The 13,454-nt window shown below is 44.3% G+C and overlaps 1 protein-coding gene and 1 long non-coding RNA gene across 20 annotated transcripts in view; one reads left to right on the top strand and one right to left on the bottom strand.

Annotated features, from left to right (window-relative positions):
* Window positions 1-13,454, bottom strand: part of FOXP1 (forkhead box P1) — a 388,378-nt gene that overhangs the window by 356,929 nt on the left and 17,995 nt on the right. The gene's annotated exons all lie outside the window — the stretch shown is intronic.
* LOC138060978 (uncharacterized) lies at window positions 1,876-12,885 on the top strand. 3 transcript variants are annotated; one of them, XR_011134513.1, is made up of 5 exons: window positions 1,876-2,207; window positions 3,485-3,943; window positions 4,033-4,130; window positions 5,219-5,396; window positions 5,989-12,885. It is a non-coding gene; the product is annotated as an uncharacterized lncRNA (long non-coding RNA). The 3 variants fall into 3 exon arrangements; XR_011134512.1 differs by lacking the exon at window positions 5,989-12,885 and having other exon boundaries at window positions 5,219-5,713; XR_011134511.1 differs by lacking the exons at window positions 5,219-5,396; window positions 5,989-12,885 and having other exon boundaries at window positions 1,878-2,207; window positions 4,033-4,819.

The following is a 13,454-nucleotide window of genomic DNA, read 5'->3' as shown; positions in this document are numbered from 1 at the left end:
GTCGGATGCCCGTCGGGGACAACCGCACCAGGAGAACCAGACGCAAACCTCCTCAAGGATGTGCTGACAAGAAGCGATCCCTGCGTGACCAAGGTGACAGCACACACGGGGCAGGGGGAAATCCAAAGGTTCACTTCATTAAGAGTCGTGTTTTGCTTTGCTATGCTTTTTTGTTTGTTTGTTTTTAAACATCCTGGCAATGGAACGAGTTGCTGTTTTGTTTTTTTTCCCCCTACATATGCTATATATTTTTTCCTCATCTCTTGCTTACTCAGTTGACTATAGTCTGCTTCTCTCACATGAGCACTAGCTTTGTTTGTCCCCAAACTGTATCATAATCCAACTGCTTTGTGTCATACCACCAGCCCTGCTCAAAGAAAGAAGATCAAAATATTTTCGCTCAGATGTGATGCGGAGAGATGGGCACATACACTTTTTTTTTTTAAGGACAAAGATGACCTACAAGGCTGAAGAGTGCGCAAAAGTGTTTTGGCTAGTGAACTCGGTAAACACAACATGAAAAGAGGGAGTAGTACTGCAAACAATATCAAGGCTTTGTTTGTACAACCGGGCTATTTTGCCAGACACACTGCTACGAAAATACTGCGTTTCTGCCGCACAATGTGGCAACTCCCTCCCCACCCCCACAAATTATTACCCAACACGACCACGATTTCACTAGCATTTAAACGTGGTTAATAAATTAACACAGGACATCACAACTATCTGCAGGTCACAAAATCATCAACACGTAGGTCAAATTAATTCTGGAAAGCTGTATAGCTGACAACAAAAGTCGAAGGCAGTCTTGAAGCGCTACCCGACTAAACCCACCTAGAAATACCGACGGAAGTTCAAACGCTAAAGGGAACCGGGACAAAGACATCTCCCCGTCTCTGCGCCAGCTAAAATTAACTTCCCTGACAAAATGCAAATACATAAAAAAAAAAATACCCAATCCAATTAAGACACAAGTGTTTAAAGACATGAGTAGTAATTACAAATGTATTATTCATACCTAATTTACAAGATGAACTTCTTTCAGTAAAATATTAAACTGTTTACATGCAGCCAGGAAGACAATTTTCGAACCATTCGCGTCCTCCTCGAAAGCGGTGACGACTGCCGTGCAACAACTCCGGTAGACATACAGTGTACGCTGTGCAGTAATCAGAAAATGTTTGACCTCAGATATCTACTTGACCCCACCAAAATGCAGACTCGCTCGCTATAAAATCCTAAACAATGGGGCAGACAAGGTCACAGGGTCACAGCGAGTATTAACAGGTCATTGTGCAACCCACTTGGGAGCAATTACTTCTGGTCACGGCTAAGTGGACACTTGATTGAATACCACTAAGACAGCTCACATCCCACAGATAACAATCCTCACAGCGATTAAGAATTAAAGCCCCCATGATTCAGCCTTTATTACTCAAATGAACCTAACTATTCCATAAAAAACTCTGGGTATATGCATGATGCAAGGTCTAAATTGAAATGCCACCTCATTAAACAATAATATCTAATTTTATCTAAATGAATTTTCATGAAAGTACGCCACACAGCTCAGGAATTTTTAAAATGAATTATCACAAGCGATACATAATTTCACCAAAACTGCTGCAGGAAAAAAAAAAAAAATTAGCTTCAGGGATGAAAGGGAAACATCTACGCTGAATGAAAATTGCACTTCTTTCTGCCTGCGGAAAGGGTAAAAAAAAAAAAAAAAAGGGGATTCAGGCCTTCTACCTGACAACAGAGGCAAATTTTTATCAAATCAACATCTTTCGGTTATGTCAGGTACATTTACCCCCACCTGACAAACACTGAGCACCCGAAACACATGCTGAGTATCACTGCATGCATTGGACGCGCTCAGAAAAGGTCATGCCAGCGTGCGCATTAATAAACCCCAATTTTAGGGGTTAATCATAAGCCATTAAAAAAGCCACCCATAACTCTGGGTTTCAACTTGCATCCGTTGCTTCAGCTGAAAACAGTTTCTCAAATAAGGACATGCACTTAAGTACATCCTCTCCTGAAGGGGTGGAAAAACCCCTGCTCTGACACCTGTGAGGGCACATATGTGCTGGCTTTTAATTTAAGAGCTCTCAAATATTTCACAAAAAGCTATGAAACACGCAGACAAGACGCCTGCTTGAAAAGAGGTTCTGTGAAGAAGAATCACGCAAAGAGCAAACCAGGTAGGCAGATTTCACTCTTAGCACGCTAATTTGTTAACGCCGGGAGAAGGCGCCGCGCGTCCCACTGCCCTATGACTAACCATCAACGCGATCGGTTCAAAAGGTGGTCTCGACCTCTTTAATACAGTTTCGCATGCAACTTTTTCCAAAGTCTGGCTCTCTCGAACCCTCCCCCGTCCAGTTAGTTACTGGAAAAATAGCCTGTATTCAGAAAACATGTCTTCTTTAACAGGCTATGCTTCTCACAGGAGAAGGGGAACAAGGGAAAGCCACGTCCTTCAAGCTCACTGGCCCAGTGCAAACTAGTAGCGAGGAGAAGGCTTCCACAGACGGCAGCGGCTGAGCCGCGCGCGCCGAAAACTCGGGTAAAGACAGTAGGGAAGCGGCGCTAACAGCAGCTAGGGCCCTTTTGAGAATTAACTCCTTCGCCCCCCTTCCCTCGCCGCCCCAGTGGTGAAGCCCACACCGCCGAGATATTTCGGAGAACTGCGTACGCAGGCACTTGGATGTGCAAAATTATGCATGCATGTTGGGAGGCCATTTTAGAGTCTGCCTCGTGAGTCATACAGAAAGTAGATCAAGAGAAAGAAAAAGTTTAAAGATGCATTTTTGGTATTCTTAACATGGCAGAAGAGCTCTGCTTTTCTCCTTTGCTTTCTTCTTTAATAGTGAAACTTTTCAGGCCCTCAGTCTGTAACTGTTGGAAAATTCTGAGTTAAAACAGGAGTCTCTGCACTAGCGTTTATAGCATGATAGCCAGTTGATAACATCATCACATATGTGAAACTCAAATCTGACGGAGTGGCGTTCACTACCTTGGATTACCATGTAGGAGTACTTGAAGGAGGAAAGCTGCATGGCAGCTTCCCTCCTTGTCCTGCCACCAGCAACGGTATAACAACACTCTCATGAAAAGCAAACAGGGATGAACTCCACCAAAAAGAAGGTGAAATCTCAGCTCAGAAATCAATTCCTGCATCGCTCATGCCCCTGCCACCGAGTAATGCTGTTATAAAGCTCATGGAGCCCTCCAGATCCTCACCCTTGCAGGTTTACGGTATTGTGCATAGCTGACTGTTGCTGAATATTCATATGGTGGCAGCACCTCGAGACCAAGTGACTAATGCTGCTACTGTGTGTGGCCAGGGGAGGGGGGGGAACAGCCTTGGAGCTCGGACACCAGCTGGAGATTTCATCAAGACATCCACACTTGATTTTCCACTGTTTCAGGGACTTTCTGCCAAGTTGCATAACCGCCTGCACCTCTGTCTCCCCAGGCCCAGACCGGACGCATTGGTCTTCTCCTGCAAGGTTGCGAGGGAGGAAGTGTTACAGAACCGCAGGCGCCCAGATGTGATGGCAGCCAGAGTCCAGGAGCGGGAGACGGCCAGGTGCAACAAAAGCGTACAGCAAACACAAGCCCACGTCAGGCAGCTTGCAGCATAAAAAGATGATGCATCTCCCACCGAGGAGAGCAGAACAAAAGCGTGCAACTCTTACCCAGTCCCGAGCCACAACCACAACCTGCCTATCCACCCTAAGGTGGCAGCTGCCCATGAACATCACTGCCAAGATGCAGCTGAGGACAAGCGGACGGTTTATGGAGTTGCGGTGGCAGCTCCCCTCATCCCCCTTACTGCCCTCTCAGGTACAACTGGGAAACAAGCAGTGCAGCAGTACCTCCCTGCTGGGAGGCAGGGGCAATTTAAACTAGCTGCACTGATGCAGTAGAAGAGGTATGGATGACTTCAGAGTATGGGAAGGTGGTCAAAATGGGGCAAAACTGAGAAAGCAGGGATAAACTTTGTCTTCTTCTGCTTCACAGACACAAGTCACAACAGGATGTGAAAGCGGCCCCAAGTGAGAGCGATGCTTAGCAGCAACACTCGAGAGTGGTCCTTGCAGCTGGAAAAGGCACTGCAAGTAAACAGCCCAGAAACGAGGCAGGGAGATGCAAGAAAACTCATTTTTAGCAACAGCTGAGTCAGGGAAGGGCAAGAGTGAGAGACACTGCACAGGGACAGGCAAGCAAACGGTCTCAAGACCTACACTGCTTAGTCCCACATTTCCTTCCTTGTATTTACATATGGTATACTTAAATGATTTTAAAAGTATAAAGTCAGAGGTACCACAGTCAACCAGGCCAAAATCTTCCAGATGGTTCAATGCCTCTTCTGATTCACCTTCCTAATCAGAAGTGAGTCAATCAGAAAAATAAGTCACCCCTCAGCTAACAAGAGTCATCAGACAATCAAATCATCACATGGGCATGTAAGATGCGTGAATCTGGACATGCAGATCATCCTCAGAGCTGCCTTTTTGTATTTGGTATCGTCTCTTTTGTTTGTCCAACATGTAAGAAACCTGAACGAGACAACCTTTCATTACCAAACTTCACGTTGAAATTGTTCACTTCTATTTGGCACATTGTAGACATTACATAATCACCAAAATAACTCTGATTAAGGTTTGGCAATTCACTCCCAACTTGTATTTACTTCAGTAAATACATGCTATTTACTGAAACTGGACTAAGTAGTCCTATATATGCACTCTGCATTAAGGAGTACACACAAGTCAGGTTTTATAAACAAGAGACTGGCTGTCAGGTAAACTGCAGTTTTTCTGGGGGGGGGGGGGGGGGGAGGAGAAGAAAGAAGGAAAAAAAAAAGTTTTTATTGCTAGCATAAACAAAATTCTAACCTTGCCCAGGGTTCCCAAGTAGCACAATCCTTGCAAACTAAATTGTTCAACTTCCAGCACCAACCTGGACTTCTAGCACAAGGGCCCTCTATGGGTAAGTCCAAATTTACCAGGGCAAGCAATGATGCTCCGGCTTCCCTCACTTGTTTAGCAGCCGGTGGGATCGTTTCAAAGGGGAGCCACTGCCTCGCACCCATGGCTAGCGACAAGGAAGCCATATGGGTTTGCTGCAGGGGAAAGGAAATTGGGAAATTAAAAAGGAAATGGCTGGGCTAGATAAAAGCCTCACTCTCACTCTTGCTAAACAGGACAGTCCTGGTTCAGGAACAGATGGGAGGAGAAGCCTCACCATGGCTAACCCAGAGGAGGTGGAGATGCTTCAAATAAAGTTCCTTTGACTCCAGCTCTGTTTCTCTGACAGCCTGATTCAGCCATGGACCGAGCAGATAACAGGCTACCATTCATCGGCTCCACCAATACACAAAGGCAAGAATTTCCCTTCTTAAAGAGATTTAATGATAGAGCTTCAGAATCTACTTAAAGGAGACAGACTGTGAGAGCGAACCCACTAGAGATGAGACCAAGTAGTTGCTATTAATATTTTCCGGAAGCAGGCACCCCAATTTGCAGGATTCTAAAGAAATAGTGAAGTTTCACAATGGAAAAAGCTAGGCAAGTTCTTTCAGCAAAACACAGCACTACTGCAGAATTACAGCTGAGCTTAGAGAAAACTTTTTTTCCACTGATCTAGTCTAATGGACTATTGACTTTTTTTTTAATCCCAACCAGAAAAAGCCACCCCTTGAGTGCCTGTCTTCTTTGGTACATCGGGGGGGGGGGAGGGGGGGGGAGGGAAAAAAACACACAACCCTGTAACTAACCAGCCAGCCTGGAATGTCAGCCGATTCTCTATCCAGAAAGGATTTTTCACATGTTTCTTTATGAAAACTGAAGAAAGGGCTGGAGGATTTTTTCTTTTTTAATATAAAGACTAGAACATATTCCACAACAACAGAAAGTCTAAAAGCAGACCTACAAAAATACTCCACTTACTATCCCTGTTCTCCCGTGCCAACAGATACTCCCGAAATGCCCCACCTCTGCTGTGCCTGAGACCCTGATGCAAAGGGTGGAGACAGCAGTGTGCCTTTCCAAAGGTAAAGCAGGCAGGAGGACAGCAACTCAGTTTTTGGATGTGCAGTTTCTAATCAGCTCCCTGCAATGCTTATCTTCCTTTCTGCTACAGAACAGTTGAGTTGCCCGGAGCTACTCTGGTTTCTACTGGGCATTCATAGCAGAAGCTCAGCATCTCTTCCTATTCTTGCTCATGGCTACCTGAGCAAGCAGCTCCTGTGCTATACAGGAGCACCTTCTTAATGAAACAGCTATGAGATCAATGTTGTATGACTTCCAAGAGCAAACAGTTCACAATTAGCTGAAGGTCTGGTATTTGACAGTTTTTTATGGCTCTTTTACAACTGTTTGCAAATTTTTTCTTCCTTCAAATTATTCTGAAAAACGTTAAGGGGAAGCCAAAAGTTATTTTGTGCATGCATGTGTCTACTTGCACGAATCCAAGAGTCTTTTTAATTTAAAAAGCACCATTACAAATGCCTGTATTTACATGCTAGTTGTTTATGCAATGCTTTAGAGAAAATCTTGGCGCAAATAAGCCTATGCTAATGCAGAAGACAGTGGGAGTCAGTGAATATGCTCTTGGGGCGGTCCAGAAGACTGTATGGAATAGTGTCTATGCCATAGGGACTCAAAAAAGGAGTTATATTTCCAGAAAATAACTTTTCATGCAATCTCAGTGCATGCACACTACGATTTTTAGATTCCTCTCCTCATCTGGAATCCTGCAATTTTCAGATCGCTGACGTTGAAGGTCCACGGTTCAAATACTGGCCCAGCATGAAAGAGCCAGATCATGTGGACCATGCGGACACAGCTCCCAAAATTCAATCATCTCCCTCCTGAGTTATTGAGTATTTTGAAAAATTAAAGTAGATGTAGAAATTAAGCTCAAGGGTCACTTCAACCTCTCCTGGATCTGCATCTCACTTCCTTTGATTCAGACATGAAAACCTTTCAGTACTCCTGAATCCAAGTCACAAGTCTGGAACAGTCTGACTTTCAACACTGAGCAGGAGTCTGAGTTTTGGCTCTAAACAACACAGCACAGCCTCCGAGGCTTTGCCTTAAAGCATCACCTACTCTAAGTGAAAGTGCAAAAGAAAGCCTTCACAGATAAAACGCATGCTCCAGCCTCAGGCCTGTCAGCATGAAACATGTCTAAAGAGGGGGGGAAAAAAAAAATCTGCATAATAGAGACTTGAAATGCAGGTGCCTGGATGGAATAGAGAGTTTCCAAAGGAAGTATATACATGTGGGGGCGGGGGGAGGAAGAGAGAGAAAGAAATGCACATTTGCAAGAGAGCACAGGGCAGAAACCGAAACCAACTACACCTGTAAGAAATGTTTCTTTGCCAGGTGCATTAAGAAGGGTGCACATTCATTTTAGACTCTAACCAAAAAGCTTAAAGCTGCTTTCACCCTCAAATCACCAAGGAGACTGAACTCTCTTCAGCTTTTAACAGCAGTGAAGTTAGCATCGAAGGAGGATTCAGGAGCATCATCTCCAGGCTCCAGGCTGCTCTCCTGCAGAGCATCCTCCCTGTGGCTGATGCTCCTCATGCAACGGGTGGCAGCAGGCTGCCCGGCCGCCAGGCTGCAACCAACCGCAAGAAAAGGCATCTTGCAGTCTGATGAACACCATCCTCGGCTCACTGTTACACCTATGGTTTGGCAACGCTGCGTTCACCACCTAGATGGAGTGCACGTGAGATCCCACGCCTTGCAGGGGAAGCTGCGCTCCAGCTCGGAAACCTGCCTCCAGCAACAGGGAAATCTACCAAGTTATTTAGTCTTATACAAGTTTGGGGTTTCTTAAACATCTGAAAGCAAACACAAGAGAAATCAATCCAGTAATCCTTGTTGATTATACTGACAATAATTATACTCATGTTATGCCAACAATATCTTCAGCCTCAAGACTGCCAGGGCTTTGAGATAGCATGACCGCCTTGCAGAGGCTGATGAAACAAAGCTAGAGGTTTTAGGCCACCAGAAAGAGGCCAGCAGGTATTGAACATGATTTGGTGATGCTGCACAAGCACACAAGCTGGATACTTGTCCTATGTAACAATATCCTTCTATTCCTAAACCGGGCAGATCAGACACCAGGGCAGAAAGCATAACCCAAACTTTGCTCAGATGATTCCTTGCACCTTGACCACTCTGTTCTCACAGAAGAACTCGAAGGACCAAGCTTTGTACCACAACTCAGAGACAAGCGGAAGATTGCAGCATGACCAAATGGTTCCTTCAGGCTCCCAAGCAGTGAGGATGCTGCTCACAAAGGGGCAGCCAGAGACCTGGGCTCTGCCACGAGCATTAACAGTGTATTTTTTGCAATGTTAGCCACCCACGCTGTGAAGGCTGCAAGTATTGGTCTCCTCAGCAGAGCAGTCAGGCACTCACCGACCTGGCCGTCCTCTGGATTCAGCATGACACTCAGTTGTGCCTGCAGCCCCCCAAGCAGCCTGCAACGTCAAACAAGGTGGAGAAACCCCACGGGGGGGACCTGGGTGCCATGAGGTTTGCCCACGGTCAAACAAGTGGCAGAGCCACACAAAACTCCCGTGCCAGCCGGCTACTATGCTGAAGATTTTCTGAAGCTAAAGAAACAGATAAAAGTAACATCAAAAAAGCCAAACAAAAACACTTACCTCTCTTTGCAACTAGGTATCATTAATTTGTTAAATTGTATTTCTTCCCCCCTTACATGAAGGCTATACATTTCATATCAGGAAAAAAATGCCCAAGGTTTAGAGGGCTTGAACCAAGCAATGCATTAGAAGCCTAATGTACTCCAGTCATTACATGAAATATGTCCAGCTCTTGAATATTTTAATACACATTTTGCAATAACAGTATATTGTATGGGGAAAGCCAGAGTGGTCGCTACATCGCAGTTTGCTTGGCGGGGTCTCGCACAGCTGTGGGATCGCAAGTGAGCAATGGACAAAATTTAAGGCTCATTCTGACACCAATGCCTCCTGTTGCTTTTGGCAAGTTGCTGAACATCCAGTGTGTCCAAGTTTCATTGATTCACATACATGCACGCACATATATATATATATATATAGCGAGAGAGATAGATATTGATATAGATACATGTATACATATACACACATATGCATGTAGAAAGAGTATTTATTCAACCTCCTACAACGTTGAAGTGACAAATTGCATTAAAGCATTTTGAAAGCAAAGAGCTTTATCAGAGACATAGATCAGGGTCCTCAAGAGAGGATGGCAATTTCACATCAGCCCGCGCAGCTATCGGAGCTCTGGAGTGTCAAACAATCATTCCCTGCCTTTGAAAATCAGGACCCTTTCGGGAGAGCTTAAACACGAGGGTGAAAAATTACTAGAGATCTTTGAAAAATATATGATCGGAAAACACCGCAGCCAACCCAAACCACTTATGGGCAAACCACTGATTTGCAATTCCAAACCACTTTTCCGCCGGATTCCTCCATTTACTATCTTATCTGATCTTCTCTCAGGGAATCCCCTGCTTGTCTCTGCTTAGGAAAGGACCTTTTAAGCTCTGTTCTGAGCACTTCTTTGCGCTGAAGGTTTCTGTTGTTTCAGGGTAGGGTGTAAAACAATGAAAAACTAAGAGCATTGGTATGTACTCTCCTCTGCTTTGGGATGCTGAAGTACTATTTATTTTCCATCCTAATTGGCTAGTTAGACTCTGCTCTCTTTGCCGAATAAAGGTTGCCATATCCAGCAGAGCGATGCACTTGTACTGGGCCACCACCCACAGACACTAGCCTAAAATAAATTTTAAATGTCACACATGACACGATCTGTAGCAATATCATAAGAAACAAACGCTGGTTTACCAATTTTCAAGAAATGTTTTCAGGTCTGCCCCCAGTGACAATTGCGATTGCTGGCACAGAGAGGCACATTCAGCTACAACAGTAGAAAACAGCTCAGGAACAACACAGCCCCCCTCCACTGCACCAGCTACAGAGCCCACAGCTTGCGACTGAGAAGGGTGAAAAAAAAGATAAGGATCTACAAAAAATATTTTTTTTAAATCATCAAAATGCCTCGTAGTAAATGACCTTAAAGCACTTCGCAAGCATTATTTAAATTTTCCAGCAGCCTATTAACAAAGTAACTTTTCCCTATTTTCACTTCATAGGCAGCAGCACATAGACAAGAGGGGAGTGGTTTAACATCAGTTACGGGATAACCAAGGCCCAAACTTCTGACTTCCAGTTTACATTTGCAGGCTTTCCATTAAAGTCCTTTGTCCAAAATCCTATTTGCTGAAATGAATAATAGAGGAAAATAAGAAGGTTCCTCCCCTCATTATCCTTTCTTCTAGGAAATAAAAAAAAAAAAAAAAACACTAAGAAAATGGCTTCAATTTGGAATCAAAAATCCTTTAAGCAAACAATTTTGGAGCCACACTACCTGGAAACACCTGTTAGGAGGGGAGAAGCAAGAAGCCCAAAAAGTATCAAAGAATAACGATGCTTTTTTTGAACAATCAGTATCAGTCTGCTCCTCAACATTATTTTTGGAAATGATATAGCTAATACGACAGCTATGATTTGGAACCTTCAAAAGGCATAAGCTATTGGCATTTTAAATACATTACATACAAACATGCGTGCACCCCTACACCCACTCTAATTCTGAAGATTTGTTCTGTTCGTGTCTGCTAGCTCTTCTGAGCGTATTTCATAACAGATTGTTTCCTTCTTTCATTCCGGTTTTCTCCTATGGGGACTTTACATCAGCCATCCAAATATTAAAGGCTATGAAGAAACTTGTATTAACATACTGCAGAGTAGAAGGGATCCTTCACAACTAAATGGACACAATCAAGCCTTCCAATTAAGCTATTACCCAAAAAGTGTGGCATAAGTATGTTATTACCAAAGACAGCATTTATTAAAAAAAAAAAAAAGGTACCATTAGAAACACCTAATATAACTCTTATTAACTTATTTGAATCCAGTCCTGAGCACATTGGGTTTATAAGTGTCTGCTAACATAGCATTCTGTTTGCCTAATTAAGTTTTCAGTAGGGTAAGCTATAGTTCTCCCACTAATATAAGAACCTGAAAAATCACATATAAACCAATGCCTAGCTTGATTTACCTTTATTGTATAAGGATTTGCTACAGGCTCTTCAACAATTGCTAAGTAATTTTCCATCAAAAAGGACAATTGCTGGACAAATTACCATCACAGCCCAAGCGATGTGGATGACAGAATCACCTATAAGTTATAAACCTTCCATGCAATCCCTAAAGTGCTTATAGGTCCTTTTTTTTTTTCCCCCCCTAATCACTTTTTCCCCCTTGCTGGTCCATATTCTGAACCTTGAGTTTATTTCCACACCGTAAATTCTGGATAGACGTCTAAAGATGTATTGAAGATCTGGTTACAGCGCTGCATCTGAAAGATAAATAGCAATCTGCAGAGTTCCATCTGGTGCCGGAGAACAAAGCCTCGACACGCAAAATGAAAGTAGCCCATGGCATACCTAGTCCGCGTGACCCCCCCGCCAGCGAACGCCGCTGAAATACTGTAGCTGGCGAACATTAAGTGGAGGAAAATTACTATTAGCAAAAAATAAATAAATTAAAAAAAATAAAAAATTACTCTTAAGAGGCTTTAAAGAAATCTCGAGGAATCGACTCCTATCTCCATGACAAATAATTAGCAAAATAAAGACAGAACTACTAAAATATCTCAGCTTTCCGCTACGTTCTAAATCAGCTTAGTTTTCTCCAAGACTTTATTCTTTACTGCATTTTAAATGCTCGTATGCAACTAAAATAAATAAATAAAAGATAAGGTGCTATGTCCCAAAAGCCAGACTTCTGCACCCAAAGCAGTCGAGTCCATGCTCCCAGGAGGGTGCGAGGTGGCACCCACGTGAGGCCCAGGACGGCCTGACGGGACCCACTCGTGGGGGCAAGTGCTCGTGCAACAGGCCCGACACTTTTTTAAGCGGGGTTACCGCGTTCCTATAATTTACAAAACGGTTAAAATCAGAATGTTTTCCCTTCACGAAAAATAACACACTTAATGCTTTTCATCTGGCACATAAAATTTACAATACCTCCAGGACCGTTTTCTTTGGTTAAATCAACACTATTGGCACTTTTTGAGCCTTTAAGCATATTACAGCCCCAGTTTTTTACGGCTCTTTTTTGGTTGTTGTTTTCACCCGTTGCAATAAACTCTTCAGAACCAAAAACGATCAACAGTAAAAAGCATTCCCATGTCAAACAATTTTAACTACCACTTTTAAAATAATAATAATTAAAAAAGAGAGAGAGAAAGAGAGAGAGGATAGGGGATTCGAAACCAGCCTTTACAGTTTACTATCTCGAGACAATTAATCTAAAGTAATTGTCTATAGGGGCCAAAGCGGAGGCCGAGGTAAAGCACTGCAGCGCCTTCCCCAAATTGCTTCCATGCCGTCTCCATCAGGCGGCCGCAGCAGATGTTGGCTGTTAAGCCGCGCAGACGACGCAGTTCATGACTTTTGGGAGACGGCTGCGCGCCACATCTGCAGCCGATGAAACGGAGCGCAGAAGCGCGGCAGACGGAGGAAGAAAAGCGCGAGAGCAGCAGACGCAGGCGGGCCGGGCCAAACCGGGATCGCCCGCCGCGCCGGCGCTAAAAACAGACGGACGGACGGGCGGGCGCTCGCGCGACCTCTTGGTCCGGCCTTACCAACCCACCTCCGTCTGTGCGAGCCGGCCGGCCGGCCCGTCGGGGCAAGCGGCGGCAGCGCTCTCGCCCGGCCGCATTCGCCGGGCCCCCGGCCAAGTTCGCCGGGGCCCCCAGAGAAAGGCAGCGCTTGTGTTCAGACCGCACAATACTGCCATAACATTAACAGATTTACATATGCAAAACTGTGAAGCAACAGGCATTCCCCCTCAATTGACCCACAGCTTGTAGTGGCTGCCGAGTTATTCCCTGCTTAGGCTCTGTAACCAAGTGGGCGTCATGCGACTACCATCTGGGTACCACTTATTTAAAGCTGGCAGCCTCTCTGTAATAGGCAAGCTGGCAATAAGCAGGAAGGGAATAAATTGCATCATTTAGTTAACATCCACTTGCTTTGCGGCTGTTAAAAACCCATGACTGAATAATAATTTGGTTATTTCTTTTGCCAGACAATGCTGTCAGCCAACTCGCACTACGCATGCTGCACAACGTCAGCTTGCAAAATTTCCACTTTAAAAATAAATTAAAGAAATCCAGAGGATAACGTGAGCTAAGAAGTTCCCCCCCACCCCCCAATGGTAGCGACTCAAACGCAGTCAAGTCCTAAAAATGATCTTGTACTACTGAAGTCACCATTTTTTCCCCCTAAAACCTCCTTTTTGTTGTTGTTTTTAATCAGTCACCCACCCCAATCCATTAAAC

This window comes from Struthio camelus, chromosome 14, assembly GCF_040807025.1.
Source record: "Struthio camelus isolate bStrCam1 chromosome 14, bStrCam1.hap1, whole genome shotgun sequence".
In the NCBI taxonomy this organism is placed as follows: Eukaryota; Metazoa; Chordata; class Aves; order Struthioniformes; family Struthionidae; genus Struthio; species Struthio camelus.
The sequence above is the reverse complement of the archived record's forward strand: the minus strand, read 5'-3'. Positions and strand labels throughout refer to the sequence as shown.